Consider the following 13,735-nt stretch of genomic DNA (forward strand, 5'->3'; position numbering starts at 1 on the left):
CAGAACTATAATACCTTGAGAAGAGAACCATGACAGTTAAATCACTTGCATTACAGTTGTGTTTGAGTAATACCCTTCCTGAAATCTCTTCCAGTGGTAAGGAATAACTAAACTGAATTTACATTCACTGAGGTAGTGAAGAAAAAAAGCAGCCTTAAGAATTTCAATCTGCATCTTGTTGGAGTTCAGGTGGTCTAGGATCTAGCAGTACTCTTGAACCTTCTACTTGTTTTCCAGTTTCTAAGAATTGTAAGGACCAGCCTGGCTGTTTGTTTATCACATGAGATACACCTGATTCAACAGTTTGGTTTCCCTGCTTTTTGTCACGTTCATTCTAACCACGCCTTAGTTACTTGGCACAGAATCTGGTAAGAGTGATATTTTTCTGCTGGGTTACATGTAGTTAATTACTGCTACCTTCTTATTCTTTTTTTCTCAGCCATGCTGCAGAGATTCCATATAAAAGAAGCACCAATGTTCAGTGAAAATATAACTGATTTTGGCTGTACTGTAAAAACAAATGTCTCTTGTTAGATTAGTGAACAGACAGAGAATAATGTTATTAATGGCTTCTAGGTGTGATGGCTATATGTAATCTCCAGCATCAGAGGCAGTATGTTTGTCCTTCCATCAGCTGCTGGGATCATTAATGAGAGTGTTCATGTCTTTTCTGAAGTGCACTGTGGTTATTTTCTCCTCTAATAAATGTATTAATAGTACAGTAAGTAAATAGTAAGTAAATAGTAAATAGTAATATTTACTATTCCTGAGAACACTTTCAACCTGTCCAGATCTGGGAACTAGAATCTCCTGCTCCCAATCATGCTTTCAATTCAAGAATAACATCTCTGTTAGAGTCCTAAATGTCAGTGCTAAGCCTTACTGGCTAAACTGGATAATGAACACGGTGTTTCAAAACAGTCTCTGATTTACAGCTGTATATGTAAATAGTGCACTCAAATAAACAGTGGAAAGAATACAAATAATGATAAAGCTTATTTAATTGTACCCAAATGTAAGTGCATTTACTTGGAAGGAAAGGCCTACACTGTTTTCTTTAGTAAGCACTGTTTGTACATTTTACATGTAATGGAATGTGAGAGCCATTTGCTTAAAAATGAGATATTTTCAGGAAATAAGTATTAATGTAGAATTTATTACTATTTGCACTATCGAGTTAACTAAGGTTTATAGGCAAAATGTTTATGGGATATTGAGAGTAATTTAGCTATAAATGGGAGCTGTAGAAGAACGCTAATGTGCCTATTTGGGTGCTATTCAAAATTTATCCCATGGCTGTAAACAGCTGGTGAGGTTGTGGGTGACACTGATGCTCATTGCTCAATGCTGAATTCTAACTCTAGGAAGAAGATGGGGCTACAAGCCTTTAATGAAGCTAGAGGTAATTTCCTGAAAAGATATTATTATAAACTTTTCTGACTGAAGGAAGATAGTATGCAGAGGTGTTAGTGAAGAGGACTGGTTAGAATGAACAGGTTAGCCAAATCCATGAACCATTTAAGGTTCTCTAATAGATTCCTTTTATCTTGCTGGAAATTGTTTTGTTTTTTAGAAATCTAGCAAGCCTCTTTCCCAGTCCTGCTATATGAGACTCCTTCAAGACACCATAGTTCACTATTAAGCCATACTTTTCATTCCACTGATACCTCATTTCTTGATCAGATGGTCCTTAAAGTAACTCACACAAAATAAAATCTCAGCAAAACATGTCAAGAAAGGTATTATTTAAAAAAGAGAGAGCGAGAAAAGATACCACAGTAAGTAGTAGGAAGGGAAAATAAGCTAATAGCATGAATTTTAAAGCCTCATAAGTGACAATTCTCATTCTAGTAGAGTGACTTGTGGATGTCTTCCCCATGAGTTCATATTCCATAATGGGCCACTGCTTATATCTATAATAGAATTTCCAGTTTGAATTTCAATTTAGGTAGGTTATTCAAAGAGGGTTCCATTAGTAAAACTAATAGAGCACTAAGGATTGACATTGTAGGAGGAGAGCTAGTCTTGTTAGTCTATGTTAGCCAAAAGTCAGGATGAGTCTGGTAGCCAACTCAAGGATATTTACATTTCCTTTTGTACCACTATCTGAATGGGCCTTACTAGCCTTACTCCATGCTATATATCTTCTATTCCATGCTCTCCCAGGATCTTTGACTTGGGTTATTGTAGATGATGTGAAATCTGGGCAAGAACGGTACAACTTCCATAATATACAGGGCAGCAGTTCAGTTTTTTTTCTTGGAAAATCTTTGCACCAATTGTTCTGAGATTTTCCATTTCTACTGGTGGAGAACAACACAAAATGCAGCATACTCAGCCAATACTTGTTACGGTCACCCAGCTTTTATTTGTTGTATTATTCCTGCAGGTTGTTGATATTGCAAGAAGGTGAGTGTCAGAGCCCACTAGGGGCAGAATGCGAGCAATCAGCTTAGATGTCCAGGGCAAGGCGCTTTTCAAGCCAGTAATAATCAGTGCTAAATAAACATAGTCCAGGGCAGGCAGAAGTCTAGTTCCAAAAGCAACAACTAAAAGGGAGGGTTGCTTCATCCAAGGCAAGTGGTCTAGTCCCAAGAGGAATTAGCTTGTAATTTGGCAAAATCCCCATACAACAAAATGAGGTCAGGCTAAAGTCTTGTCATATGATTCTGCCTTTTATAAAGAAGGGGAGCTGGATTGATCCTTGAAGCTTGATTTGCAGCCAGTTAGCACCCATCAAAGTCTGCAAATCGAATAACTGCCAACGTGGTTCTAGTGGTATAAGAGAATGCATTAGAGTTCGGCTATTGTGGGCTCTCCTTCAACATGCATCCTATGCCTATACTTTATATCATTTGTGAAAGAGAATGGCAGATTTAAACAACTTTTAATACTCTTTTATGTATGAATGCACACATAGCTTAAATTGAGATAAAGCAGGCACTGCTAGAAAGCAGCTGCTCCACTACTTTCTATTACATCCATGCCTAGATGGCAGCCCTCCATCCCTAAAGGGCCTCCTGCTAATTCACTGTTCTTCAAGCGTTCTGTCACTATCTCTGTCTATGCCGTAGTCCAAAGCTGCCATGTGTCCATATCTGCTGTGTGTCTATAGTAGGTAGTGTGTAGATGTATCAAGTTGCCCCACCTCTTCCACCCATCTTTCCTCTCTTTTTTTATCAGATAGTTTGCTTTGTTATTGCCTGATTATTCCAAATTTAAAGCTGTGTTAAAGCTACCATATATGGGCTGCAAAAAATTGGAGTATCACTGGCAGCCAAAAGATATAGAAACTTGCATTTCTTGCCATTTAGTGGTCATTTCCTGCCATTTAATAGATTTTTGCAGCTCATATATGGTAGTCGTGAGAGCTAGTGTGTGTTAGTGGTTAAGGCACTGGATTAGGAGCAGGGAGATCAGATTCAATTCCTCCCTTAGGCACAAAAACCAACTTGACCCTCAACCAGTCAGTGTCTCTCAGCCCCAAACCAGCATCAGGTTGAGGAACCAACTCTTCATCACATCATGCCTTGATGATACTGCTGTGTGAACTTGGCAACCACAGTGCAAACAAGTGGGACAAACAACTAAGAAAAAGAAGGATGTATAGGGTAGTCCTGAGTTCTGCTTGGTCTGCTACTTTGTCATGATCCAGTCTGCTAGCAATCATTATTCTTGCATCTTTCTTAGGAAAATATATACCTCAGCAAACACATCAACTTAGTTTGGAGGAATAGAAGTGGTGGTACACACAGGGGAAGATCGAAAGCCAGGTATTTCTGTTTAAAGTTGTGGGGTGGGCTGTGGTAGACATGGCTACACTATTTTGGATCATTAGACTTCCATGGAAGTCTCACTTGGCCTTTGCTGTTGAATACTGCTGATTGGGTAGCCCAGTCATTTATGGTTTAGCCATTGTGATTAACAAGTCATGACCTAATGCTATGTGTAAAGACAGCAGTGTCTTTTGAGGGAATGAATTGAATTATAGCTGGAGGGTAGATTAGACAATCCTTCTGAGGTTCTACAGCTCTGCGGAGGGTAAGAAAATATTTCTTAAACAGTTGCAGTTTCCAGCGATAGTGGAGGTTTGCTGTGTGCTCTTTTTCCTTTCCACTTTTACCGATTAGTGATATTATTGGCAGCTGGTAGGGGTGTTTTTCAGATGTTTGGCAGCTCTTTTGCATCCATTTGCATGCTTGCTCTTTTGTCCTTTCTTTCCCCTCGATAACTACTATTTCTGTCCATGGGTTTGGCATTAGAATTCATGATGCTGTGCCCGCTAATATTTGCTTTTGCATTCATCCCATCTCTTTTTGCAGTTTGAATATTGGTTTAATGTGGTGTGAATGGATGGGTAGGAGTTTGGCTTGAAATGGACCCAACTTTTAGTCCTTGCTGTCTCATGAATTAAGCTGAAACAAAGCCATAAATCAGATGTTCCTCCAGTAATAATTGCCTACCAAACTAAGTGTCAGTCTTTTTGTGAGATCAATCATGACCACAACAGCTATGCCTGTCACTCTCAGCTTCAATTTCTTTTTTCTTTGGAAAAAATATTTTTAGCTCATAGAACATTTTGTACTGAATTTTGGTTTCAACTGCATTATCTCTGAATTAGAACCAGCTGCAAGGTTTCAAAGTGCCCCCTATGCTGAATTGGAGAAGACCAGATGCCTCATACATCTGGAAGGGAACAACTAGGCATGAATAATAACTGAATGAAAACCTGGACCTTTATCCAGATGGGGGAGTGTCTTTTTTCCCTACCAAGCAGACTTTTAAGTTTCTTAGTACCAAGTTTGCCAGCATGAGATGTTCACAATTATTTTTGTTCTGTGGTACATCCCAGATTGTGTTATCATCAGCTATTTGGCTGGATTGATTTAATTTCAGTAGGGGAATGAAAGAATAGTGGTTATCCATATGCTACAGTACTGGTTTGAATTTTGAATTTGGTTTGAATGGTTAGGAGTGTAATGCAAACTTGCAGGCTTCTGGAGTGTGCATGTGTGATATTGCATAAATGTCCTTGCATTATTTTGCTTGCTATGCGGGATTTTTACAAGGATTAAGATAATAGCTGAGGAAGTAGAAAAACCATGGTATAATGCAGAAAATTATATTGCACAGTTGTTTGGCATTTCAGCATGGATGGCAGTGGTTAATGTACCTATAAAGATATGGATCAAAACTTACGACCTGGTTGGTTTCACCTGAAATATAATTATATTTCATCACTCGTGCTCTGCTAGTTGTATTATATTTCAGTTAATATAAACAGTTGCTAGGGAGAGAGCTGTGCTTTTCATATAAAAATATAAGAGAAACAAATAGAAACTTGGGATGTTGTCATACAAATGGCTTAGTGTACTTCCAGTGAAGACATTGTATAGTATAGCTATTCTTGTTCCTCTTCTTTTAAGAAAAAGGATGGAGGAAGTGATAAGAAAACATGAAGGATTACAAATGGAAGGTAATATCTGGATGTTTCATCACCCTGTGATGAGACAGGACAAGCACGCAATAAAAGCTACATTTGGAAGCTGCCATAGACTTGAGGCAGGCAATATTATTTTGAAAGTATCGTTGTCAGACAAGCAGCATAAATTATTTTATTGTATCAAAAATCTACCAAATCTGTTTGGCTGGAGGTGAGCATAAGAGAAAAAAGAGATTTGTAGAGTTTTCTAAAGGATCGTTTCTGTGCAGTTCACTTGTGACACATAGCTGCTTGGCCACTATTCTATCATCTCTTCAAATAAGTGCCCGATAAGCATCAGATGGTTCCGAGTGCAAAATTAGGCAGCAGTTTCTGGATGGGAGTGTTGTTCAACATGAGAAGCCTTGGCGTGCCACCTGCACTGCCTGCTAAACAAGCTGTGCTGTTTTTGGGAGACCCACTGGGTTGAACTAAGGTAGCTGCCAGGCTGCTACCTCCCTGCCACTCTTTCCTGAAGTGCTTCTCATGGCCCTGCCTATGGGTCTACATGGCACTTGGGCACCCTGGCCTTGCACAGTAATACAAAGTATTGTGGGCTGCAGTGTTCAGGGCCAGATTAATTTTATCCTACGGCACTGAAGAAATTAGCAGAGGTGATTGTAGAACCACTAACTGTAGTCTTTGAGAAATGGAGAAATGGCAAGATCCCAGAAGACTAGAGGAGAAAATATTGTCCTTGCCTTCAACAGGGAAGGAGAGGACCAGGGGAATTATAGTATACACTGGGCAAGGTCCTTGAGCAGATTATTAAACAGTATGTTTATGGACATATGGATAGGAGCACAAAAATTAACAAGAATCAATATGGGTTTGTTGTCACAAGCCATGTCAAACTAATTTCCTCTCTTTTTTTGTCAGAATTATTAGATTAATAGATAGGGGATGTCATGGATATAGTGTATGTACTTTGACCTCAGCAAAGTGTTTGACAAAACCTCATAGTTTTATTAATAAAATAGTAAAATATGGGCTTGATAATACAGTAATTAGATACAGTCATATCTGTGATGGAATGGAATTATGAAGGCCGAGCTCAGGGAGACAAACATTTTCTTAGCTCGCCAGAACCGCATGGGAGGATCAAGAGGATGAGACTGGCACCTCCCTGAGGAATTCACAGTGTTGTGGCTGGAGGACTTTGGGAGCTGGGGTTTTAGTCTGGGAAGATTCTTGCTAGAGGTTGTAGCTAATAAACATAGCTGGACTGAATTTGCATGGTTTCTTGGAGTTCCTGGGGCTAGGCCTGACAATATCTGGCTGAATGACCACATCCAGAAAGTACTGTATACATTAATGTTTCCATATCAGCTTGGAGAATATTATTGAGTGAATATGTTTACCCTGCAGAAGAAAGAATAAGGGGAGATAATGGTAGCAGTCTTCAGATTTCTAGAGTTCTCATACAAAAGAGGGTATGGATTTGTTCTGTTTTGCCCCAGATGGCAGGACCAGAAACTACAGGGAAATAGAGTTAGAAGAAATTTCCTGATGGTGAGAGTTGTTCAACTAGTGGAATAGGTTGCATCATGAAATGCTATGTTCCCTTTCACTGGAGGTCTTCAAATAGAGGACAGATAGCCTTCTGTCTGAAATGGTTTAGCAGATCCCATACTGAGGTGGTAGACTGAATGACTTCTGACGTCCTTTTAATGATTGTGTAGTGTTGTTGTTTTTTTAATGTCTATGTAGGACTAAATAAAAAATTTAAAAATACTTTCTTCTCATTATGTTTTTCTCCAGGACAAGTGGTGTTCTTTCTTTGCTCATTGTTTTGCTGAATATGAGACCATTCATCAGTTCATCATTTCCAAGCTGAAATGCATTAAGAAATTGCTTACTTTAGTAATTTAGACTGCTGTCCTGTTCAGCAGCCTGCTCCAGCCTAGGGCCTTAGAGATTCTAAGCACTAGAGCCACAGCATTGAAGAAAACTCTTAAATGACCTCAGAGCTCCTCACTTTAAAAGCATTTAATACTAGAAAAATTCAGAAATAGCATACTTTTAGAAAGGTGCTAGGGTGTTTGAATCTTTCATGTAAGCAGCTTTTTCTTTTGACTAAACAATAAAATGAAGTACACATGAAAATACAGAAGACAGCATCCACATTGGGGGCCACCACTGTGCCATTTGTTTCTAAATGTATAGGTTGCTTAGTGGACACACAATTTCATTTATATATTTGTAAATTGTCACAATCCTGAGGGACTCTTGGCAGTTCACAAAGATAAAATACACAATTATTTTAAAATACACAATTTATAAAACCAATTTATAAACCCAACCGAGATAGTATCATGGCCCAAACACCCTCTAGAAGAGCTGTTTCCAGAAGGGAGTCAAGGTGGGAGCTAATAATGAATGCAGTACAATGTTTTTATAAAATAATCTGGTGACACAAAATACTGCTTGCTGTTCTAATGGTCAGAGAAGTAGATGGAGTGGGAAAAATCACAGGTGCTTTATTGTATGTGTATAGTATGAGCAGTTGTCATGAGCTACTGCAGTTGTACTGCAACTGTGATTCTAAAAACTATCCCTACTAATAAAAATTATAATGGTGCTATATCACTACTGTAGAGCACTTAAAACTAAATAGTTTAGGAAATTTTAATCACTGCAAAAGTCGTCTTAAAAATACCTTGGGACAAAATTGAATATACAGAGAGCAACAATCTGATGAATTAATTGGGAATGGGTGCAAACTGTGGGAACAAGCAATTGTGACAGTGTTGGGGGAAAGTGCTTAGGGTAAACTGGCTGAAGATGCCTTTGACAAAACAGTACCTTGACAAATATCCTCACTACATTTGACTGTTGTGTAATGCTGCTCTTTTTTGGGGGGGGGGTTGGTGTCTTTGAGTGAGTCTTGACTCCTGGTGACTGCTTGGACAAGTCCCTGCAGTTTTCTTGCCAAGATTTCAGAAGTGGTTTGCCATTGCCTCCTTCCTAGGGCTGAGAGAGAGGGACTGGCCCAAGGTCACCCAACTGGCTTTGTTCCTATGTTTCTAGCCTGGTGCCTTAACCTGTACACCAAACTGGCTCTCCACTGCCTTGTTTGCTCATCAGATAAAGATGATCTGCTATTAGGAACAGCATGGCTTCTGTGTTTTTGGACCATGCCAAGTATCCAGTAATCAAAGTGAAGTAATAACACATAATGGTGGAGCTCAGTGGAGGTTGGCAGAATCGGGCTGCACAGTGAGCCGGGCTGTATGGGTGAGCAGCGCAACGGGGGTGGTGGTGAGTGGCCCCAATCCTAAGATACAGCGCAGTGGCCAAGCTGGGTTGAGTGGCATGGCGAGTGGCTTGGGGTGCCAGGTCACACCCGGTGGAGCCTGGTGGAGGCTGGTGTGACTTGGCAGAGGCTGGCAAGAGCTTGTCGGAGGCTGACAGAGCTGGGCTGCACAGCTGAGCGGAACAACAGAGCAAGCAGCCTGAGACGAGTGACGGAGCAAGTCCCCTGAAGGGAGGCCTGGTCTGCAGTGGCCTGGAGAACAGCCAGAGTAGGGCCAGGACAGTTCAAACGATGGAAGGTTTACCAGACTGGCACTGGAGCAACAGTGGTACTTCAAATGGGACTGGGGGCAATAGCTGAAGAATTGGTGGTGACGGCCCAAGGCCTGAAAATTGGCCAGAGACATGGTCTGAGGTGCAACCTGAGGAGTGGGCTAGGTGGTCAACTCAACTGGCCCCTATAGGCTATGCAGAGAGGGCAAAGGTGGGTGGGGATCCCTCCTGTGTGTGAGAGTTGGAGTACCCTTCCCTAGTGTGAGAGATAGGGAGGGGGGCCCAAGGGTGAATGTATGGAGTATGAATGAGGGTGTGAGTGTTGTGAGGATACTCATCCTCCCTGAGTGAGAGTCGGGGAGGGAGAGAGAGTAGATTGGGTGCCCCCTGGTGGCTAGTGAGAGAGGCCGGTGAAGGAGGCACAGTGGGTGATAATGAATGAACGGGGTGGGGGTTAGGGTTCTGACGGTGCTGAGAGCAGTAGCTGAAGTGCCGAGCCCACCACCACCCTCTGATTGATTGAAGTGCATGTTGGTGTATGGTTGGATGGAAGGCCCCCTAACCAGGGAAACTGGGGGTCGGAGATTGGGGGGAAATGGAGGCGCTGGGGAAGTTAGGGGGGGGTTACACTATTCAGGTGGTGGCGGGCAGGGATGTTATGATGGGAGTCAGAGGGCGGGCCACTCTGGGGGAAGGCACCCCCAGTGTTTGTTACTAGTGGCATGTTCCGGCCCTCTGTATTCAGACCCAAGCCCCAGACAGCAGATCCATGGCAGCCCTGCCTTTCGGCTGCAGCTGGTTAATTCCAGGTCAGGCAACAAGGCCCCCCCTTATATGTGATCTGATCACTGAGGAGTGGGCCGACCTGGTGTGTATTACTCAGACCTGGCTGGGCCCTGAAGGGGGGGGGTTCCCCTTTCAGAAATGTGCCCAACCAGGTTTATGGTTTGGCACCAGCCGAGACCTCAGAGCAGTGGAGGAGGGGTAGAGGTTGTCATCCAGGAGTCTCTATTGACCTTCAGGAGTGCTGCTCCACAAGTGGCCGGTTGTGAGACCCTATTCCTGAAGTTGGGCTTGCGAGAACAGTTGGGATTCTTGCTACTGTACCAGCCTCCCTGCTGTGTAGCAACCTCCCTGCCTGAGCTGCTGAAGGCAGTCTCGGGGCTGTGGTTATGGTTCTGGGGAGTCCCCAGACTTATGTCCCCAGACAAGTCCCCAGACTTATGGTTCTGGGGAACTTTTATCTGCTGTCCCTGGGACGTGCCTCAGAGGCAGCCCAGGAGTTCATGGCTACCATGGTGGCCATGGGCCTGTCCCAGATTATTCACAATCCGACTCGGGACAGTGGGTTCACACCAGATTTGATTTTCTTGTCTGAGCAGTGGCAATGTGATCTGAAGGGGGAATTACATCTGTCCCCCTTGTCATGGTCTGATCATGCCCTGGTGGCCTTGAGATTCTCCTATACCACCCCCCTCTGCAGGGAGGCAGGATCCATTCGATTGGTCCGCCCCTGGTGACTGATGGACCCAATGGGGTTCCAGAGGGAACTGGGGACTATACCCGAGGATCTGCTGCATGGTCCAGTGGAGGCCCTGGCCACCACCTGGAATAGAAAGGTGCCGAGGCCTTGGACAAGATTGCACCCTTGAGACCTTTCTTGACCCATCGAGCCTGATACTCCCCATGGTGTACCGAGGAGTTGAGGGTTCTGAAAAGGATTAAGAGATGTCTAGAGCGCCGCTGGAGGAAAACAAGGACCGAATCCAACCGAACACAGGCTAGAGCCGCTATTAAGGTCTACCTTGTGATGGTAAGAGTGGCGAAACATCAACATTTCTCCACTCTTATTGCATCGGCCCTGTTTAAGATTACCCAGTCTCTTCTGGGAAAGGTGGACCCAGTGACCCACCTACAGGGCTGCGCAGAGGAGTTTTCTGGGCATCTGGAGGGTAAAATTGCTTGGATATGTTCCCAGTTGGATACCAAGCTTGTGGCATGGCCTGTGGAGATGCTTGGGGTACTTACCCTGTTATCTGGGAACAGTTTGATCCTGTTGAGCCTGAGGAAGTGGACAGAGACCTCCAGGCTGTAAATGCCACCACCTGTCAATTAGATCCATGCTCCTCCTGGCTGGTTAAGACAGCTCAGAAGGTGACGTGTGGATGGGTCCAGGTGATGGTGAATTCATCCTTGAGAGAGGAAGTGTTTCCAGTGGCCTTTAAAGAGGCATTGGTACACCCCCTCCTTAAGAAACCATCACTGGATCCCACTGTACTGGACAATTTTCATCCAGGGGATCCTGGATGAAACAGATTATCTGGACCTTTTTCAGTCAGGTTTCAGGCCTGGATTTGGGACTGAAACAGCATTGGTCATGCTTTTGGATGCTCTCTGGTGGGAGCGGGATGGGGGTAGTGCATCCATCCTCACTTTTCTTGACCTCTCAGCGGCTTTTGATACCATCGACCATGGTATCCTTTTGGGTCAGCTCGGGGAGTTGGGAGTGGGTGGCCCAGTTTTGTGCTGGTTCACCTCCTTCCTCCAGGGCTGGTCCCAACTGGTGTAGATAAGGAACAAGAGGTCCAGCCCGCATCCCCTCCTTTATGGGGTGCCGCAGGGTTTGGTACTTTCCCTGCTCCTTTTTAACATCTGCATGAAACCACTGGATGAGGTCATCCGCCACCATGGGATGAGGTATCATCAATATGCAGATGATACCCAGTTATACATCTCCATCCCAGGCGATCTGAGTGATGCTCTGACTACCCTTTCACGGTGCCTGGAGGCTGTGGGGGTCTGAATGGGGAGCAACAGGCTTCAGCTGAACCTGGTAAGATGGAGTGGCTGTGGGTTGGGGGCTTCTCTGTATCCAGAAGTTTACCATCTTTGGTTCTGGATGGGGTGGCACTACCCCAGACAGCCTCAATGCGTAATCTGGGGGTCCTCCTGGATTCATGACTCCTGCTCAAAGAGCAGGTGGAAGTCGTGGCCAGGAAGCCTTTGCTCAGCTACGTGTTGGGCACCAGTTACATCCTTTCCTGGATTGGGAGTCCCTCCAGTCAGTCAGTCATGCCCTAGTCATCTCCCGTATAGACTATTGCAATGTGCTTTACACAGGGCTACCCTTGAAAAGTATCCAGAAGCTACAGCTGGTTCAAAATGCAGCCGCGCAGGCAATTTTGGGTGCCCCAAAGATGGCACATGTTACGCCTTTGCTGCGCAAGCTGCATTGGATCCCCGTTTGCTTCCGGGTCCAATTCAAGGTGTTGGTTATCACCTTTAAAGCCCTACATGGCATGGAACTGGGTTATCTGAGGGACCATCTCACCCCCATTATATTGACCCGTCCCACCCGGTCAAGCAGAGAGAGTATGCTGCGGACTCCATCGATGAAAGAATGTCAACTGGCGGGGCCCAGAAAGAGAGCCTTCTCTTCCGTGGACCCTGCCCTATGGAATACCCTTCCCCCAGAGGTGAGGCAGGCCCCTACTCTCTTATCCTTCTGGAAAGCAGTCAAGACCTGGCTCTGCCAACTTGCACGGGGCAAGAAAAGGGGTGACCAACCCTGGGGATGGCTAGCACCTTGAAGATGCTCCCATATGTTAATATTTTTTCTGTCACCAGCATCTTGGAAGATATTATTATTTATGTATGTGTTTGGTTTTACTGTATTTTATACTGTTTTTATTGTATTTTAACTAATATTTATTTGTTGTTTTTATTGTAAACCGCCCAGAGTCACTTCCTTGTGTGATGGGTGGTGTCTAAATTCGAAAAACAAACAAATAAATAAATAACTCTTTCTAGGCAATTTGGTATCCAATCAGCAAAGACAGCTATATGAAAGACACAAATTGGGGGCTCCTGGGAATAACACAGCTACACATCAACCTTTCCACGTTGGCCAAGCCCATACCTGCAGCAGGGAGGAAGATTGTGCAAAAGTGTATTGGTCATTGCATAGAAATGGTCCTGTGAACTAGGAGTAAATTAGCAATGTGTGCTTTCCTAATAGGAGTTAAAGGCATACTTTAATTTGTTTATTTTAATTCTTTAATAGAGCCAGTACTGTAGTCTGCCTCAAGCCTTCCTTGGCTCAGCTTTACAACTTTGATTTATAAGCTAGCAGCCAACTTGGGAATGTGGGAATGTTGCTGTCACACCAGGTTTTACAATGCAAGTAAGTCCAAAGAATGAGGCCAAGTTTAAAATGGAAGGAAATGTTTGTTTGTTCTTTGTTTATAAAATCTGTCTTCTGCTCAGTCCCTGTGAAGCCCACCCATAAGCAATCGAAAACAACAAAATCCAAACAAAAATAACCAATATAATAGAACGTGTGAAAAGGTCAGATGAAACTAAACATGATAAAACTACTATGGAGAAACAGGTAAGATAAACGAGTTTTGGGGTTCTGTTTAAAGCTAACCAAAGAAAAGGTAGATGTCACTGAAAAGGCGCTATGTTGAAACCAAAATAAATGGTCCAATTAAACTGTTAAAATTGTTCCATGGGAATCAGGGAGCTTTTTCTGTACATCACGCATAGAAAACACCAGAAACAGTTTTCAAATTGTTCCTCTGCTTCCTTGTACTTTTTCTCTTGCAGAGGAAGATCAGGGGAGTACTGGGAAGTAATACTCTCTTTCCTCTGAGAGCCTCCATGGATAAAAGGGGTTCTCTAGTGCAACCGTATGATCTCTCTGTGTTTAAAGAACAAGAGAAT

General features: G+C 43.4%; 1 protein-coding gene across 12 annotated transcripts in view; it reads left to right on the plus strand.

Moving 5' to 3' along the window:
• SLC29A1 (solute carrier family 29 member 1 (Augustine blood group)) overlaps nt 1-13,735 on the plus strand; it is a 79,370-nt gene that overhangs the window by 36,049 nt on the left and 29,586 nt on the right. For 2 of the 12 annotated variants that reach the window (XM_088145208.1, XM_088145202.1), the window contains exon 3: nt 238-368. The exons of 9 other annotated variants lie outside the window; for them this stretch is intronic. The gene's annotated coding sequence lies outside the window, so the exon portion shown is untranslated. Of the gene's footprint in view, nt 1-237; nt 369-13,073; nt 13,194-13,735 lie in introns of those variants that run through there. One more of the 12 variants, XM_088145215.1, reaches the window with a different exon arrangement.

The sequence above is a fragment of the Python bivittatus genome, unplaced genomic scaffold, assembly GCF_059951505.1.
Source record: "Python bivittatus isolate LINGU-HERP-01145 unplaced genomic scaffold, Pbiv_v1 ctg000020_np1212, whole genome shotgun sequence".
Taxonomy (NCBI): domain Eukaryota; kingdom Metazoa; phylum Chordata; class Lepidosauria; order Squamata; family Pythonidae; genus Python; species Python bivittatus.